A 20,477-nucleotide genomic window follows, 5' to 3' on the forward strand; every position below is an offset into this window, starting at 1 on the left:
TCAACCCACAGGCAGGATGGTGGAGCAGGTGAGGGGGCGACACCAGGACAAGGTGGGGTGTCTCATGGGGCTACAGGGTTGCTAGGCTGGGGGTGTGAGCTGGGGCTGATAGGCTGCGGGTGCAAACTGGGACCCGATCTCTGCAGGCCACCCCTAAGGACCGCACCTGTGCACGAACTCATGCACTGGGCCTCTAGTTAATAAATAATAATGCAAGTATAAAGTCTGTGCTTCATGTACTCATAACTGTAAATCTACTTTTGACCACCCCTGTATAAGAAGGAAATATATCAATTAGTTAATAGTAATTATCTCTAGGTAATGAAATAGATGATTTTTACTTCCTTCCTTATAAAGTTTTGTTATTATACAAAATTTTCACAAGGAGCATATCCCTACCTTTATAATACAGAATGTGCAAAAGAGATAAAGGTATCCATCAGCAAACATTTAAAAAATAATAGAAAAAGCATATAAATTTTACTTAATAAAAAGAAGCTGCCACCGTAGTGGGTTTGGCTCAGTGGATAGAGCATCGGCCTGTGGACTGAAGAATCCTGGATTCAATTCCGGTCAAGGGCACATGCCCGGGTTGCAGGCTCGATCCCCAGTGCGGGTGCAGAAGGCAGCCGATCAACAATTCTCTCTCATCATTGATGTTTCTATTTCTCTCTCCCTCTCCCTTCCTCTCTGAAATCAATAAAAATATGTTTTAAAAAGAGAAGAAAAGAAGCTGTTACTATAGGGTAGAAAGAAAATTAATCAGGAAATTATGGCCCGCTAAGTCCCAGTGATTTTTGTGGCTTCAGCTAATTTTTAGGTGGCCTCCCAACTCAGAGAGAGAGGGATTAGGAGAAATGAAGTGATGAGAGGGTGACTAGTTTGTTTGGAGGTTAATATAGAAACAATGAAAGAGATTCAACTAAGTAAGGAAAATTATCTGAACAGAGGAGATATTGAATATGTAGAACTAAGAGTGAAAAGCAAGGACTTAGAAGAAGGTAAAAAGCAAGAGATTCATTTTCAGAGTACTGATGAAGGAGAAGCAATAGAGAAGAGAGAAGTAACTGGGTAAGAAAACACAAAGGTAACCACAAATAGGAAAAGAAAGAACCCTCCGTTGCCTGGTGTTATGGCACTCACCAGATGGAAAGCTTGAGAGGAGTATCAGGGTTCAAAATGTCACCCCAAAATATGCTACATTGTCATATTAATTATTTTGAATTAAAGTTACTTAAGAAAGGGTATCTGCCTCTCCTTTGTCCTCATGAAAAGCAGGAGATAAAGCTCCCATAGATAGAAGGCATCTTATCAGCAGAGATAGGGAATTTAGTCCCAGAAGGCTATATAAACAAACCTTGTTAAATCTTTACCAATGACTACCCCAGCCCAAACTCCTCTGCCTTGTCAAATTTTCACAAATTTATTGTTTCTTTATCTAAAAATTATAAAAGCTTCCTGCTCTGGTCACTTTTTGAGTCTCATATTTTTATGGAGCTCCTGTACATATGAAATTAAACTTTTCTCCTATTAATCTGTCTTATGTCAATTTAATTATTAGATTAGCCAAAGAACCTAAAAGGGAATATTTTCCACCCATACAGTTACAACAATAATGATAACAACTACCACTATTTAGTAAGCATGTACCATACACAAACATTTAACTGAAATACATTATCTATATTTCACATGGAAACCTTGAGAGGTAGGTATTATTTTTCCAATTGTATAGATGAAGAAACTGATGCTCAGAGAAGGGAACTGACTTACACAATATTTTAGAATTAGTAAATAGGGGAACTTAGAGAGTCAATTCAAGTGTGTGTGGCTCCAAAGGTCCTGTGTTTTCCACCATGTCAAGATAGCTTGTGGGCATTCCCCAACCAAGATTTAGAAACTATTCTAAGATTAACAAAGCTGTACGTAAGTTCTCAAGCCCCTACCTGTCTCATTCTCCCACCTTGGCTCATCTAAGAAGATTTCTTCTTGGATCACTTTGCCCTTAGTTCTTTCCCAATTCAGCGGGGAATTAATTTTGGTCTTTTGACGTGGAAAATCCTGCAGTTAGAAAGAAAATGAAACTTTGTGGTTAGAGGTAGGATACTGAATCTCCCAAATTCAGTCCTGAAAGATACAGGGAGGGTGGTAAATGGGTCTGTTGTTTATGAAGATTTCTTAGAAACTGGCAGGGACCTTGTGAAAGAGTCACAGAAATGCATGTTCCCAAGAGCTAGGGAGAGAGTGTAGACCTTGAGGAATAAAAACCTGATAAGAACAATACAATAAATCATTTATTCTCCTCCTAGAAGAAAGATGTCTCATAATCCAGAAACATAAAATACTGGGATCCAAAGGATGCAATGCATTAAACTGGTTGGGCACATAGGCTTCAGAGTTAGACAGAGCTGGGTCAAGTCCCAATATCACTACTTACTTACTATGTGACCTTGGGCAAGTATCTTTATTTTTCTGAGCAATGGATGTTTTCTCTATAAAGTAAAGAAAATAAAACCCAAAAGGTAAGGAGTGTGGAGCCTAAACCTAATGTCAAAGAAAATGTATGAAGGGTTATAGGAAATTTTCCTATTTCTACTAATTGCCCACCAACTTGTTTGGATAAATCCTCATACTGAAAACAACAAAAAAGTATTGGTGGAAAAGACGTAACATCTACTTTAAAACAATAAAAAGACAGGGCAATAAAAATATGGAAACATAAGGTAGGGCAACACCATGGGAAAAGGTAAAAAAGTAAAAAGTAAATAAGCAGGGAGGCAATTTTTGCCCTGAGGACATTTGTCCATTTAAAAAAAAACCTTCCTTTTTTGTTGCCTTGAAAAGCAAAGGAGACAGTGATTAAAGTCCAGAGACCCCAAAGGATTACCCTCTCGAGAGGGAGGATGGATGGAATGGGCCCTTTTGCAACTCAGATTGAATTACACCACTTGCCCTGGGATCCTTGAGCTTTGAATTAGATAAAGAAGAAAATCAGCAGGATCAGCTGATAGCAGAAAAGAACTCAAACACTGCGGTTAGCAAACACCAACTATAAGATAACTATTTACTATGGATAAGAAAATCAATATCACACTTAAAATTATTTCTAAACAACAGAAAACTATAACAAATGGTATATCATACTTAAACCTAATCAAACATTTAGAAAAAATATAGAACCCCAAATGAAAAGGAGTACAAAGTTATCATGGGATAACTTAAGCCATAAAAAGATAAAATATTGTCATTTGCAACAACATGAATGGATCTTTTTTTTTTTTTAAAATATATTTTATTGATTTTTCACAGAGAGGAAGGGAGAGAGACAGAGATTCAGAAACATCGATGAGAGAGAAACATCGATCAGCTGCCTCCCGCACATCCCCCACTGGGGATGTGCCCGCAACCCAGGTACATGCCCTCGACTGGAATCGGACCCGGGACCCTTTAGTCTGCAGGCTGACGCTCTATCCACTGAGCCAAACCGATCCCGGCCATGAATGGATCTTGATAATAATATGCTAAGTGAAATAAACCAGATGGAAAAGGACAACAACCATATTATTTCATTCATATCTACACTAATAATAGACAAATATGAAAATTGACCGTACCTCTGCACCACCACAACCAATCAGGAGGGAATATGCACATTAGCTGGACAAAGATGGCGGCAGCCATAGAGCCAGTCAGATCGGGTGGGAGGCTTGGGTTGCCCCCAGCAATGGAGGAAGCCAAGCTTCCTGCCCACCCTGGCTGGCCACTGAAGGAGGGGCCTGCTGGCAGCAGCCATGGAGCAGGCCTGAGCATGTGGGAGGCTTGGGTCACCGGGGCCCGACCGCCAAGGGAGGGGCCTACAAATGGCCCTCAGCCCCTCACCCAGGGTGGCCACACCACCAGCTGGGGGCGTGGCCAGCCTGCAAACAGCCATCAGCCCCTCACCCAGGCTGGTCACGCCCCCCCCAGCAGGGACCCTCACCCCATGGAGGCATGGCTGGCCTGCAAACTGCCCCAGCCCCTTGCCCAGGCTGGCACCATCCCCAGTGGGGACCCCCACCCCAATGGGGGCTTGGCCAGCCTGCAAACCACCACAGGCCCCTCGCCCAGGCCACCCTGCCCCCCAAGGGAACCCCCACCCTGATCCAGAACATCCTTCAGGGCAAACCAGCCGGGCCCACCCATGTACCCGGCCTCTATCTATACCAGTGATGGCGAACCTATGACACACGTGTCAGAGGTGACATACGAACTCATTTTTTTGGTTGATTTTTCTTTGTTAAATGGCATTTAAATATATAAAATAAATATCAAAGATATAAGTGTTTGTTTTACTATGGTTGCAAATATCAAAAAATTTCTATATGTGACACGGCACCAGAGTTAAGTTAGGGTTTTTCGAAATGCTGACATGCCAAGCTCAAAAGGTTTGCCATCACTGATCTATACTAATAAAAGGGTAATATGCTAACTAGACTGGGAGACCTACCAGGAGACCTTCCAGATGTTCTGGACAAAGCCATGGTGGCAGGGCCAAGGTAGAGGTGGTTAGGGGCCAAGAGGGGAGGGCAGTTGTGGGTGATCAGGCCAGTGGGGGGGGGGGCGCTGGGGGTGATCAGGCTGGCGGGGGCGGGGGGGGGAGTTAGGGGCAAGCAGGCTGGCAAGGGGTCAATTGAGGACGAGCAGGCCAGCAGGGGGGGCCAGTTCGAGGCAAGCAGGCCAGCAGGCGAAGTGGTTAGGGGCAATCAGGCAGGCAGGCAGGTGAGCAGTTAGGGGCCAGCAGTACTGGATTGCTAGAGGGGTGTCTGGCTGCCACTTTAGGCCTGAGCGGTCCCAGATTGGAGAGGGTGCAGGCCGGGCTGAGGGACACCTCCCCCTCCCCGTGCACAAATTTCGTGCACCAGACTACTAGTATGGAATATAATAAAAATGAATAAACAAAACAAACTCAGATACAGAGAACAGACTGGTAGTTACTAGAAGGGCAAGAGATGGGGGCAAGGCAAAATGGGTAAAGGGGATCAAATGTATGGTCATAGATGGAAACTAGCCTTTTGGTAGTGAGCATGGTAGTGTTTACAGATATCAAATTATAATTTTGTACACTTGAAACTTATATAATGTCATTAACCAATGTTACTTCAATTATTATTTTTTAATATATTTTTATTGATTTCAGAGAGGAAGAGAGAGGGAGAGAAAGATAGAAATACCAATGATGAGAGAGAATCATTGATCAGCTGCCTCCTACACACCTCCTACTAGGGATAGAGCCTGCAACCCAGACATGTGCCCTTGATCAGAATCAAACCCAGGACCCTTTAGTCCGCAGGCCAACACTCTATCCACTGAACCAAACTAGCTAGGGCACTTCAATTAAAAAAGAAAAAAAATTTGAAAAGGAAATTATTCTAGTACAAAGAGACAGATAGAAAATATAGGAAAGAGTGTAAGACTCAAACCGCTCCTGTTCAGCAAGAAGGTTTATGGGCCTTGTAAAAGTAAGCACACCAAATCTTACCAACTACTGCACAAGGCACAAAATATAGAATTTCACTGATATTAATAAAAATCCTTTTCAGACCTTTTTCCATTTCTACAAGCAAAATTGGGCTCCAAGACTTGCTTTTTCTTTAAAAGTAACTGATGAAATTGCAGAGCCTCACTTTACAATGCAGATCTTCATAATCAACAAAAGGAAACTCACAAAGAATTAAAGGTTCTGTGTTCTCTTCCCTTTATCTGTGGAGGGGTGGCAACGATTTTTCTCCACAATTATTTCAAATGATAAATTTAAAACTTATTACATTGATCATTTTAATGAGAATGTCAATCTTATTCTCTTTCACAATATGGAGATTTATGAATATTCAGAACTGTCACCAACTAGTTCTATTCTCTGTTAATATATAAATCTTTCCTTGGAAATATTATTTAAAGAAAGGCATTTTGTAGGACTCCCATAACGTTAGAAATTGATGTTTTGTTCTATGAAAATAACCTACAAAAGAAATTTGTAATTCTAATGAGGTATCTTTGGAAGTTAATTAGCTCGATATGGTAGGTAGAATAATGGCCCTCCCAAAATGTTCATGTCCTGATCCTGTGAATATGTTGCCATACATGGCTAGTGGGACTTTGTATATGTGATTAAGGATCTTGAGATGGATAAGGTATCCTGGATTCCCCTAATGGGCTAAATTTAATGAAAAGAGCCCTTGTAGGAAGGAAGCCGGAGAATCGGTCAGAAGGAAATGTGACAATGAAAGTTGAAGGTCAGAGTCAAAGAGTTTAACATGCTATACTATTGGATCTGAAGACTCTGAAGAGGATCATGAACCAAAGAATTCAAGTAGCCTCCTGAAGCTAAAGAAAGCAAGGAAACATTCTCCCCTTGAACCTCTGGAGGGAGCCAACACCTTGATTTTAAAACGCTGACCTACAGAATTACAAGATAATAAATGTGTGTTTATTATCTGTCATAATTTATTACAGCAACACTAGGAAGCTAATACATATGGTGATAAATTTATAATTGCCATCTCTATATTTGGAAACATCAATACTTCTAAGATCATTCTGACAAATTAGGAGAGAATTATTGGCACTTTTCTCTTCTCCCACAGACATGGATAAACAAATACAAACCCACGATTCTGCTGGATTTACTACATAAAAAACACTTTAAGAGGATATATTAATTTTTTAACACATTTTTAAAAATTGATGAGAGAGAAAGAGAAAGAGAGAGAGAGAGAGAGAGAGAGAGAGAGAGAGAGATATTTGTTGTTCCACTAATTTATGCATTCATTGATTGATTGTTGTATGTACCCTGACCAGGCCTATCAGAAGACACCCTAACTGAGCAATCCAGCCAGGACGGATATATTTCTTTTAAATTTGTCAGGTTCATGATTTTTATTTCATCAGTAAGAAAAATTAAATTCTCAAGAAATAACTTGTCTAAGGTTAGTGTGCAAAGAGCTAGGATTCAAATCCTTATTAACGGACTACAAAGTCCAATATTTTTCCAATACATCTTGCCACCCCAAACTGCTTGGAGTGCGATGAAGAGAGGGTAGACCATAAAAATGTATTCCTACTCGGAAAACTACAGGACATTAAAAAAAGAGATAGAGGAAGACATAAACAAATGGAAGAATATACCCTGTTCATGGATTGGTAGAATCAACCTCATTAAAATGTCCATACTACCCAAAGCAATCTATAGATTCAATGCAATTCCCAGTAAAATACCAATGCATATTTCAAAGATCTAGAACAAACTCTCCAAAACTTCATCTGGAGTAAAAAAAGACCCCAAATAGCTGCAGCAATCTTGAAAAAGAAGAATAAAGTTGGAGGGATCACAATACCAGTTATCAAGCTATATTACCAAGCCACGGTTCTCAAAATTGCCAGGTACTGGCACAAGAACAGACATATAGACCAATGGAACAGAACAGAGAACCCATTACTAGACCCAAACCATTAATATCCTATCTAATAATAGACAAACATGGTAATTAACCATAACTTCACTACCCTTCCCATTGGCTAATCAGGGCGATATGCAAATTAACTGCCAACTAAGATGGCGGTTAATTTGCATACGTAGGCGCAATGCTGGGAGGCGAAAAGAGAAGGACGGAAGAAGCCGCCTGCCGCTGCTGGTGATCGGAAACCGAGGAGGCAGCCAAGACCCAGGGGGCTGCCTTTTGATCGGAGAACCAGGTGCCTTTGCCCGCCCCCGCCAGTGATCGCGGGAAGCAGGGGCGGAGCCAGCAATGGGAGCTGGGGGTCCCCTGCCCAGGCCTAACACCTCGGCCAGAGGCATTTTAGGCCAGGGCAGGGGCAGAGCCAGCCATCGCTGGGAGCAGGGGTGGAGTCAGTGATAGGGGGGAGCTGGGGGTCCCCTGCCCAGGCCTAACACCTCAGTCAGAGGGTTAGGCCTGGGAATAGGCAGAGCCAGCTATCGCGAGTAGGGGTGGAGAAGAAGATCGTGGGGACTGGGGGTCCCCTGCCCAGGCCTAACACCTCGGTCAGAGGGTTAGGCCTGGGAATGGGCAGAGCCAGCTATCGCGAGTAGGGGTGGAGTTAGCAATCATAGGGAGTTGAGGGTCCCCTGCCCAGGCCTAATGCCTAGGCCAGAGAAATATTAGAAGATGAACACTGAGATATTTTGGGCTGAAGTGCAATGATAAGTGCTCCTTAAGTTGATTTATTAAGTAGTATTACAATCAAAATGCCAACAAGAATTTTTGTGGATATTGACAAGCTGATTCTAAATTGTAAATGGAAATTCAAAAGACCAAGAATAACCAAGGCATTATTGAAGAAAAATAACAGAACTGTAGGACTTAATGATATATGTAAGGTTTATTATAAATTTATATTAATTATGACAGTGGTACTCATAAACAGAATCCAGAAACAAACTCACATATATAATCTAATCATTTGATTTATTAAAAAGATTTTACTATAGGAGAGAAAAACGATCTTTTCAATAAGTGCTATGAGATTGACTGAACGTCCATTTCAACAAAAAAAGTGGGGGGCTATAAAGGCATACCCATAATTCACATTGGCAACATAAACAAAAATCGATCATAAATGAATTGTAAATATAAACGAGAGATTAAACAATAACACAACATAGAAAAAAATCTTCATGACTTTGAGAAAGACAGATTTCTTAACCAGGACAAACAAGCACTAGCCATAAAGAGGAAAATTATAAGTTGAACAATATTGAAATGGACATATTCAGTTCATTAAAAGACACCATCGAGAGATTAAAAATGCAAATAACCTCAGACTTGCAGTAAATATATCTGACAAAGTATTCGCATACTTAATTTAGAAAAATCACCTATAAATCAATTTTTTAAAAGCCCAAAAATAAACACTAGTCAAAAGATTTGAATAAGCACCTTATAAAAGATATCTAGGCCAACAAACATACAGAAAGATGTACATATGTCATCAGAGATATGAAATTTAAACCACAATGAGATATTTATAATCACTAGACTGACTACTTTTTCCTTAAAAAGAAAACAATGACAGTGTTGGCAATATTATAGAGCAACTGGAACCTTAAAACTTTCTCTTGGGAGTTTTTTAGTATGACCACTTTGGAACACTGGTTGACAATATTTATTAAAGTTCTTCATATACATGACCTATGTTCAGCAATGCTACTCTTAGGTATATGCCTAACAGAATTGTGTGCATATATCACAAAAAGGCATGTACTAAAATGTTGACAGTACTATTTGCAGTCCAAAAGTGGAAGCAGTCAAAATGACCATCTACTGTGGTATATTCTCACAGTGGAATACATGTCAATGAGAATTAAGGAATTACTACCACTTCCAATAACATGGTTGAATCTCAAAAACAAAATCTTAAGCCAAAAATCCAGGCATACAAAAAATGCAGACTATACTATTATCTATAATGATAAAAGGGTAATATGTTAATTAGACCAGACGTCATTCGGGATGTCCTTCCTGACGAAGCCAGGCCAGAGGGAAGCCAGCCCAGGTCCCGGGTGCCTTGCAGGCATCCAGGGAAGCCAGCCTGTGTCCTGAGTGTGAGGGAAGCTGGTGCTGGCAGCTGGGGGAAGGAAGGCGACTCTTGCATGAATTTTCGTGCATTGGGCCTCTAGTATTTTTATAAAATCCAAAACCAGGCAAAATTAGTGATAAAAATAAGAATTGTGATTAATTTGGAGTTTACTTATGACTAGGAGAGGATACATTCAAGGTCTTTCAAATACTAATCGTATTCTATTTCCTAATCTCCATGGTGGTTATCCAGCTGTGCTTACATTGTAAACATGCTTTGAGTTGTATATTTATGATATGGGCACCATTGTGTGTGTACTTAAGTTTACTTAGAAATCATGCTTGCAAATCTCAAATAATTCAGCCAAAATAGATAAATTATACCTCAATTAAAAAATGAATGAATAGATAAATAAAGTAAGCAAGTGAGTGAACAAGTGAACTAATATGGCAAAAATTAACAACTTTAGAATCTAGGTTCAGAGTGACATCCTATATAATAAAGAGCTAATATGCCAATGGTCGTCATGCCCTCATGCCTTCATGCCGGAACTGCTCAGACACTCAACACTGGGGAGAGAGGAATGGGGACCAGCTAGGCTGTGGCCCGGGAGAGGGACAAGACAACTACCGTATGGTTCTGGGCACCAGCGGCTGGGGCTGCAGCCTGGGAGGGGGACAAGCTACCTGCCCTGCAGTCCTGGGCACCAGCGGCTGTGCCTGCACCTGCACCTGTGGCCCAGGAGAGGGACAAGCCACCCACCCTGCGGTCCCAGGTGCCAGTGGTTGGGGCTGCGGCCCGGGAGAGGGACAAGCCGCCCACCCCATGGTCCCGGGCACCAGTGCCTGCGGCTGCAGCCTGGGAGAGGGACAAGCCACCCGTCCCACGGTCCCGGCAGTCTGTGGCTGCAGCCCAGGTGAAGCCACCCGCCCATGGTGCCCTGTGGCTGCAGCCGGCCTGGGTGAAGCCGGCCCGGGTCCTGGGTGCCTGTGGCTGGCCAGAGGAGGGAATCCTGGGTCCCAGGTGTGGGACGAGGCAGAGGCACATAGAGGCGATCAGGCCGGTAGGGGAGCAGTTAGGGGCGATCAGGCAGGCAGGCAGAGGTGGTTAGGGGTGATCAGGCAGACAGACAAAGGGGTTAGGGGCAATCAGGCAGGCAGGCAGGTGAGCATTTAGGAGCCAGCGGTCACGGATTGTGAGAGGCAGTTAGACATCCCCCGAGGGATCCTGGATTGGAGAGGGTGCAGGCTGGGCTGAGGGACCCCCCCTCCCCTGCACAAATTTCATGCACTGGGCCTCTAGTCTATATATATAAAAGCCTACGTGACCTTTATGACCGGTCGACTAAACAACCAGTCAACTGGTCATTATGATGACGCACTGACCAACAGGGGGCAGACACTCAATGCAGGAGCTTCCCCCTGGTGGTTAGTGTGCTCCCACAACCAACCTCCCATGGCCGGCTAACCTCCTGTGGTCCCTTCCCCTGGCCAGCCGGTCCGATCGGCCCTGATCGCCAGTAAGGCTGAGGGACCCCACTCGTGCATGAATTCATGCACTGGGACTCTAGTTGGTTAATAAGGTTATGTAGCTTTCAAGTATACTAGTATATAAAGAATTCATACAACTCAACACCAAACAAACAAACAAACAAACAAACAATCCAATTAAAAAATGGGTAGAGGACCTAAACAGACACTTCTCCCAAGAAGACATACAAATGGCCAACAGATATATGACAAGTTTCTCAACTTCACTAGCTATTCGGGAAATGCAAATCAAAACTACAATGAGATACCATCTCACACCTGTTAGAATGGCTATTATCAACAAGACAAGTAATTACAAGTTTCGGAGAAGTTGTGGAGTATAAGGAACCCCATTCACTGCTTGTGGTTATGTAAACTAGTACAGCCACTATGGATATTATAGAGGTTCCTAAAATTTTAAGGATATAGTTACTATTGTATTCTTCCTTCAACTTATACTTGTTTAAACTTTTTATTAGAAAATGTTCAAGTAAAAAGAGTTATCACACTTGTTAATATTTATGACCAGGAAGTAATTAAAGCCACTGACATATTCTGACCTGTGAAAGTAAGCTTTAAAAATAAAATTTGTAGCCCAGCCAGTGTTGCTCAGTAGTTTCATGTCGACCTATGAACTAGGAGGTCATGGTTCAATTCCAGGTCAGGGCATGTGCCCGGGTTGCAGGCTCAATCTCCAGGAGAGGGTGTGCAGAGGCAGCAGATCAATGATTCTCTCTCATCATTGATGTTGGTATCTCTCCCTCTTCCTTCCTCTCTGAAATCAATAAAAATATTTTTAAAAATAAAATTTCAATACCCAGATTATGTCTTATAAAATAATGAAATATTCCATATATTTTCTATGTCTCACTAGTAAACAGAGAGACAGACAGGCAGGGAGAAAGACAGAACCAGGCAAGAAATCAGTATCTTACAGACCTTAACTTCATGAACTCTACCACCATTTAGCAAATTACCACCCACCCCTGGGTCTTTTTTTTTTTTTTATTATCAGTAAATGACAATGATAATACTGACCTTAGAGGGTGGTTTTTATTTTTTATTTTTTATTGATTTTAGAGACAGAGGAAGGGAGAAGGAGAGAGAGAAACATTGATGTGAGAAACATTGATCCACTGCCTCCCACATGAGTCCAGACTGAGGATCGAGTCCATAACTTGGGAATGTGCCCTGACTGGGAATTGAATTGGTGACCTTTCAGTGCGCTGGACAGTGCTCAACTAACTGAGCCACACTGGCCAGGGCTAGAGGGTGGTTTTTAACATAAGGTGGCCTACTATATTGAAAAGGTTGTCTGTTACAAACAAGCACTGAATCCATTGCCATTTACCATGCCAAACATTTATGGGCAATATATTATGAACACAGTGCACCACAAAGAAATGGATTGAGGATAGAGATATGTCTTATTAGAGGGGCTGGTAGCTGACAACTCACCTAATGGTTAGCCAGAAGAAAGAGAATATGGGGAATTTATGTGGATGGATTAGATTAGTTGTAGATTAGTTGAGTATGCAGTGTTGCATTAATGCTATGCAGAAAGTGATGGGGTGGGGGTGCTTAGGAAGCAGAGTGATCAACAAATGCAGAGACACTGATATACTGTATCCTGTTTTTCCACAAATAGCTGTATAGTTCATGCCCTCACATCCCTTAGGTTTCTGCTCAAATTTCACCTTACCCAGAGGCCTTCTTGACCATCCTGTCTAAATTAATTCAGCCCCTCCCCATCACAACCTATTACATATTCATTTACTTTCTTTCTCTCAGCTATAGTTTAAAAGACTTTGTTTTCGGGGGTCAATTCAAGAAGAGACTATAACAATCTATGTGGCTGTAGCTATCTATAGAGACTATAGCTATCTATGCAACAACATCGTAGAACCTAAAAATATAAAGCTAATATTAATGAACATAAAGGAGAAATTCACAGTAGTACAATAATATTAAGGGATTTTGATACCTCATTCATATCAATGGGTAAATCATCCAGACAAAAAATTAAGAAGGAAATAATGGCCTTAAATGCCATGTTAGACCAGATCAACAAACATTTATAAAACATTTCATCCAAAAACTGCAGAAAACACATTTTTTTCAAGTGCACATTCTCCAAGATATATTACAAAACAAACCTCAATAAATTCAAGAACTGAAATCTTTTCTCATTACAATGGCATGAAACTAGAAATCAGCCACAGAAAGAAAACCAGAAAAACACACAAATACATGGATACTAAACAACGTTCTACTAAACAACCAATGAATCAAAGAGGAAATCAGACAGGAAAATAAAAAACTACCTTGAGAGAAATGAAAATACAACTTTTCCAAATTTATGGAAATCTTTTGCTCCCCCCCCCCCCCCCCCGCCACTGTTGTATCCTCAATGCTTAGGACACTGGCACATAAAAGTTATTCAATAAAAGCCATTGAATGAATGGATGGACAGATGCACCATGGGCTGAAGGCAGTGTGATGACATTTAAATCCTATGTAAATTATGATTTGAATAGAGAATGAAGAGACATCAACAATAGCCTTTGGAAAGGTTCTGGTGTTTTTGTGTCATAAAACCTCTACCTATAGTTTATTCTAAAAGAATTGAAGATGGCCTAGAAAAAAGAATCACCTTTTATTTTTGGCAAGCATAACTCAGTAGTTACAAGAGAAGGGAATGAACTGCTTGTTCAAGAAGATACTTGATGGACATGGACAACAGGGGGATGAGAGCATGAGTGGGGGTGGGGAGGATGGGGGTTTAATGAGGGGGACGAGGACACATTTGTAACACCTTAACTAATAAAGAATTTTTTAAAAAAAGAAGATACTTGGTTAAATTGCCCTTTAGAGCCTGAAAACCCTGAGCCTCATTATAAATTTAATGATCATTTCCCTTCCCTTGGGTAAAGAATTGAAATAATAAATTGTGATTATCAACTAACCTTCTCACAAGATCAATTACTCATGATAAGTGAAACAGCAAAATATATTTCACAAGGCACTAAATGAAAAAAATTTACAATGCATCAAAATAGGTAATACTTGTAAAACCTGTAAGAAAATTGTTTGAAAAATCTGTCAGCTTGCTGTTCAATGGTACTGCCAGAGACCAGAAAACTGACTTTCATAATAAACCCAACTCATGAAATAATACATTTGTAATTGGATGTCATATCTGTCAACCATTTCTGTTTCTATGAGAGGTTTTGAAGGGGATAGGAAAGCTTCCACCTTCTAAAGCTGACACCAGGTATAGGCAAAACCCACTATGTTTTCCACTTTATAAAAATTTCAATTCTATGCTAACATTTAAAAGTAAAAAAAAAAAAAGTCATTAGTAGAGGGCTTAAACCATTGCAATACCTAACGTGTAATTTTGTTGAGAGTAAAAATATAAATAAAAGGACATAGTAATTTGAATATGTCCCTTTGTCTCAAGGGCTCTAAAATTTCTGTTTCTCTGCTTATTTTTAAAAAGAAATACCTTGACCTTGAAATTGAAGTCACACTTGATTTTGTAAAGTATATGATTCACTGGCCTCTGCAGATCAGGGACAGGAGACATCAGAAGCCTTCAGGGACAGTACAATACTGGGGTAGGAAGTGGGGGAAAGGAAGAATGTAGGTTCAGAGTTGGGGGAGGGGTTTGCAAAAGTTCTGAGGCTTAAAAGGGGTGGAGTGGGAGGTAGGAGTTAGAGCTAGGAAAGAAATCTGTGGTAGAGGGAATGATGCAGGCTCAGAAATATCAGGAAGAGGATATGGGATAAAGAGGAGAGGTGAAGAATGACCAGGGATAAAAGGACCAGAGTCGGTAGGGGGTGGGGGGTGGGGGTGATGACCTGCCATCTCCGGAGGATTAGGAGGAGATAATGAAGCGATTAGAGCCACAAGCATCAGAAACATCTTTCTCACTCGGGATGAATTCTTTCCACCCCATGCTGCAACAAGAGGGAAAGCTTCCCTGGCATGTTTGCAGATTCACTTATGAGAATTACGGACCCTTCCTTTACACTCACCTTGAAGAAAGCCGCAACGCGACGACTGTGTGACCGGAAGTTCTATTTCCTTTTGTTTGGCAGAAGCTAAGGCTTCTGCCACCACTCCCACTCCCTCACTTTCACTCCAAGCAGCTTCCTGTGCCTCTCTAGGAAGCTCTTGCAATACTTTTATTTCATTGTTTTCTCACCAACCTGGTAGAGATGAAAACCGTTTGGAAATCAGTTTATGTTTTTCAAATCCTAACTTTAGTTATTCCAGGAACTGCAGTATCTCTGACAAACTTCACCTTGTTGATTTAGCTTATTAAATAGCTCCCTTATGCTTAGTCCTCCCCTAACTCTTGGAAGTCTTTGGTTACACATTTACCATATCTGTTTACTGTTTTCTAGTATACCTTGAAAAAAATTGTTTCTTTTCATCAGTGGCATACTTTGGTTTCAAGGTTTTTTAAAAATCTTAAATCTGAATTATTTTTGTCTTAGAATGGTATCCAGAGAGTTACATGCCATATTATATTTCCAAACAAATAAAGGTGAACTCATTTAGAAAGCATTCTTGTATACTTATATATGCCACCCTCAATGAAGAAAATGACAACTTATAAATGTTTCAATACAGTAATAACAATAATCCTTGCTCTGATTAAAATTTCAATATTGAATTACATATTGCCACTACCTCCAGAAAGCAATTCTGGGCCCAAAATCTGGACCTCAGTTTTTCTCTTTTGCAGATATTTTCAGTCAATCCACAGTTATATACTGAGCACTTACTACGTCCAAGCACTACACCCAGAGGCATTGTACTAGAATCTTTTAGCATAGGGGCCAAAGGGGACACTTAAACACATAAGAGCCTAGCATAAAATAGGTGATTATCAGTGTTTGCTGAATGAATAATTGACCAAAATATAGTTAGGGCAATGACAGGGGCTAGCACAGGTCCTTACTTTTGCTAATATTTTTATAATTCATTTAAACATTTTGACTTATACTAATAGTTTGCTATTCAACTAACAGATTTTGAACAACCACTCAGAGTAAGGTTTTGTTCCTGATATACCCATGTACAGAAGAATAAGACACAGTTCTGCATTTTAAGATCCTCCAACCAATAGGGAAAACGAACACATAAACAGCTACCAGCACAATAATATGACAATAATAATCAGTAAAGAGGAGGCAATGTAGGAACTCTGGCTATCCCATTGACTGGTGCCTATTAAAAAGCTACAATAGACCTTATGTCTAGAGGCTGTTCAATAAAGACTTGTTTAAGGTTGACTAAATGATTGGATGAATGAATAAAAGGGAAGAATGGTAATGGAGTTAAAGTATAGTGTGAACAGAGTAGTGACGAGAGATGAGGATGGATATAATAAGAGGTCAGAGAAAGAAGGACCTTGCATTTCATGTTATGGAGTTTGAGCTTAATTATGAGGAAAACAGAAAACCAAAAAAAAAAAAAGAATTTTAAGCAAGAAAATATATAGTAATGTTTCAAACCAGAATATAAAAAAATGGGTCGTACTGGTATAATCTGGAGGCAGAGAGGTTGGTTTAGAGGATATTGTGCTAATCAATGAGTAGATACAGAAAATTAGAAGCTTATGCTATTAAGATTTAATTGTAATTAGGAAATGAGTTGGAAAAAAATAACCAATGGATTATCAGAAACCCAGCATCATTGAAACATGGTCATTCTTTTTACTCCCTCTGCATTCAAAATTTTCATTAATTCATGCCATACAAATATTTACTGAGTAGTTAATATGCACCAGGCCCTGAAGATTGAGCCATAACCAAAACTGACAAAAAGTTCTGCCTTCACAGGACTTATGTTTTGTGTCAGATAATAATATATTTAAGAAAAGACAAGCAAGAAGGCGACAGTGCCATGAAGAAGTATATCAGGTAAGTACCATAGCAATATACAAGGGGAGGGGAGAGTTTGCTGGGCCGGAGCCTTTCATCTTCACTGTACCGCTTTGCGCCTATGTATGCAAATTAACTTCCATCTTTGTTGGATTAATTTGCATACTCTCCTGATTGGTTGGTGAGCATAGCAGAGGGATGGTCAATTTACATGTTTGTCTATTATTAGGTAAGATAACCAAGATATGCAAGCAGGCTACCTAAGTGTCCACTGATGGAAGAATAGATAAAGAAGATGTAAAACACACACACACACACACACACACACACACAATGGAACACTATTCAGCCATAAAAAGGATGGAATGGAATGGAACTATTGCCCTCTATTGTAGGGAAGCACGGTACTTGGTTGGAATTTCTGTAAGGAGGATTCTTTGAAAGGTCGGGGTCCTCTGGGGGGGACCTTGCTGAAGGTGGCAGCCCCTACCTTGACTTTTCCAAACAAGTGTGATCCCCCGGGTGTTTTACTAGAATCTTCATGTTTAGTCTTTAGACATGACCTTGTAGAAGCATGTGCTTTCTCAAGGATACTTACCCTGCTGATTGTATCCAGAGGTTAATTTTAGTTCAAGCTGTTGTTACAATAAAAGGCTAATGAAACAGGTGAATGGGGCTACTTGGTGGCAATAGTCAAGTAGTCCCTTAGCCTCTCTTTCACAGAAGCATGTGTCAAAGTAATCTGTTCATCTGTCGTTCAGGGTCTGCTGGTCATTCCCAGCACTCTATGGCAACATGGATGAACCTTGAGGGCATTGTGTTAAGTGAAGTAATTCAGACAAAGAGAGACAAATATGTATAATCTCACTGATGTGTGCAATTAAAACAAAACAAACAAACCAAGCTCACAGATACAGAGAACAGAAGTGGTGGGTGGGAGGTAGGCAAAATGGGTGAAAGGAGTCAAAAGGTACAAATTTCCAGTTATAACATAAATAAGTCATGAAAATGTAAGGTACAGCATGGTGAATATAGTTAATAGTACTGTATTGCATATTTGTAAGTTGCTAAGAGAGTAAATCTTAAGAGCCCAAATCACAAGAAAACAAATACTTTTTATAACTATGTATGGTGACAGATGATAACTAAGCTTTTTATGGTGATCATTTCACAATATACACAAATATAAGATCATTACGTTGTACACGTGAAACTAATGTAATGTTATATATCAATTACCTCATAAAAATAAAGTAAAAATTCACTCTGTTCTGTAATGGCAATCTGTAATGTATAGCTCAATTGAAGTTTCTTTCTTTTTAGATTTAACCCATTGGAATTAATAATTATTCAAAGTGTGTATACATTTTTGAGACACCCTGTATGTATATACATATAATATATTTTCACATATACATGTATGCATATATTTTTCATGTATTTTATATGTACATATATATTTTATTATATATATTTGTATGATGAGACTACTTCTAGAAAACAAGAATTGATAGCTGAAGTGTGGCACCAATAAAATTACATAGCTTTATCCTGATTATAGCATAAGTTTCCTTAAGTTCAAAATTGAAAGAAGGGCATGGTAGCTAGCTTCTAATAAAACGAAGTAGAGGGGGGTAATTAAGGGGCTTTCTTAGGAGTGCTTGAAAATTCAATATTTTGATCTGGACAGTGATTACACAGATATATAAATAATTGAGCTGTACACACTTATTGCATGGAAAATATCTCAATTTAAAAGACAGTAAGAAAAAAAGAACAGATACTTTTGCTTATGGATAATATGGAGTAAAAAATATCAGATTTATCCAGACAGCTGAGACAACCAAAAAATGTTTCAAACTATATGAAACATCGGTTTTCAAGACAATGGGAATCCAAAGATCCAGAAATGGAAACAAATGAGTGAGCTCAAAATTTGTCCCATTTTATTGCCTGTTTTTGGGCTATGGTATATGAGGGAGAATCGAGGAGAAGACTGATAGACTTCCTGCAATGAATGATGGAGCTGAGTGTCCAGAAAAACTTAGGTAACTAGAATTTTTAGAAGAGAGAACTGAAGAGGAGAAACTGCATAGAGATCAAACTCTAGATTATCTACAAAGATTCCCCTTCAGCTTTCGGCTGAGGACTTATCCAAACATGCCTGTGAAGAAACTATCCAACACCAGGTAGAGAATCACCCAAAAGGATTAGATCTAACAATGTCTGGCTTGAATACAGGGCCAGAAATAACAGTGCCTGTTCCTGCCAGCCACACTAGCAAGCCTCAGAATTCATGGGGGCTATACAGAAGGGTAGCTTCAGTAGTGGGCAATAATTAGGGCTAGACAGAAAGAGTAGTACTCTAGTCCTGTAACAAAATTTAGAAGCATGACACAAAGGATCAAACTATTTCCAGATTCCTTTACTATGTCCTAGAACTATGACAAAAATATTTACAGGAATATAGACATATTCAGCACTGGACAAGGTAAAATCTACAATGTCGAGTTAGTATCCAATTAAATATTACAAAGAATATAAAGAGCATCAAAATTTAAACTATATTGAGGAGAAAAGTTAAACAATTGGAACTGATCCAAAGTTGATAGAGATGTTAGAATTAGCAGGCATAGACATTTAAATAGATTATAATTACAAATGTTCAAAAAGTTAAGTAGAGACATGGAATGTCTGAAAAAGATGCAAACAGACATTCTGGTGATAAAAACTAAAATTTGTAAGATGAAAAATAAGGTGGATGGAATTAATGGCAGATTAGACATTGCAGAAGAAAAAAAACTAATGTACTTGATTGCATAAATTGTCCAAAATGAAACACAGGGAGAACATGAATTTTTAAAATGGCTAGAAATGGTTAGGCCCTTATATAACTACACTGTTCAATAGTTGGGAGTCATCCAGTAAAACCCTTGATATTGGCCACCGCCATCTTGTTCGGGGTCCACCAGAGACTATCAGGACTCCAGTTGGAAAGCAAAGGCAGAGCCGGAAGGAGCTAACAATGGAGGTTGTCAGTTAAACACATACCTCTCAATTGGATGGCAGGTTTCATTTTGAAGACAGATCTGAGAGGTGCATCTCAGATATATGTGCCACACATTTATGATCTAAGTCACCATAATTTTTAACCTGGATAATATCAGTAGCCTGTTAGGTAATTTCCTTGTTATCACTCTTGTTCCTCACCTCCTGCTCCTGAGTCAGTACTCCTCACAATGCCAGCAAAATCCTGATAAAGAACAAGCTAAATCCCCTGCTCAGCTCAACAACCTCTCATTGCTCTCCATCTTGGTCAGAAAAAAATACAATTTAATATAACGACCAAATTTTATTGATATTCTCCTCTGCTGCATAGAACACTGCGTAGTATCTAGTAGTTGCTCAATAAATAGGTATGGAGAACCATATCTAATTCTTATATTCTTTCCTCCCCTAATGAAAATTTAATCTCCAT

This window comes from Myotis nattereri (genome assembly GCF_964212035.1).
Source record: "Myotis nattereri genome assembly, chromosome: X".
NCBI classification, from domain to species: domain Eukaryota; kingdom Metazoa; phylum Chordata; class Mammalia; order Chiroptera; family Vespertilionidae; genus Myotis; species Myotis nattereri.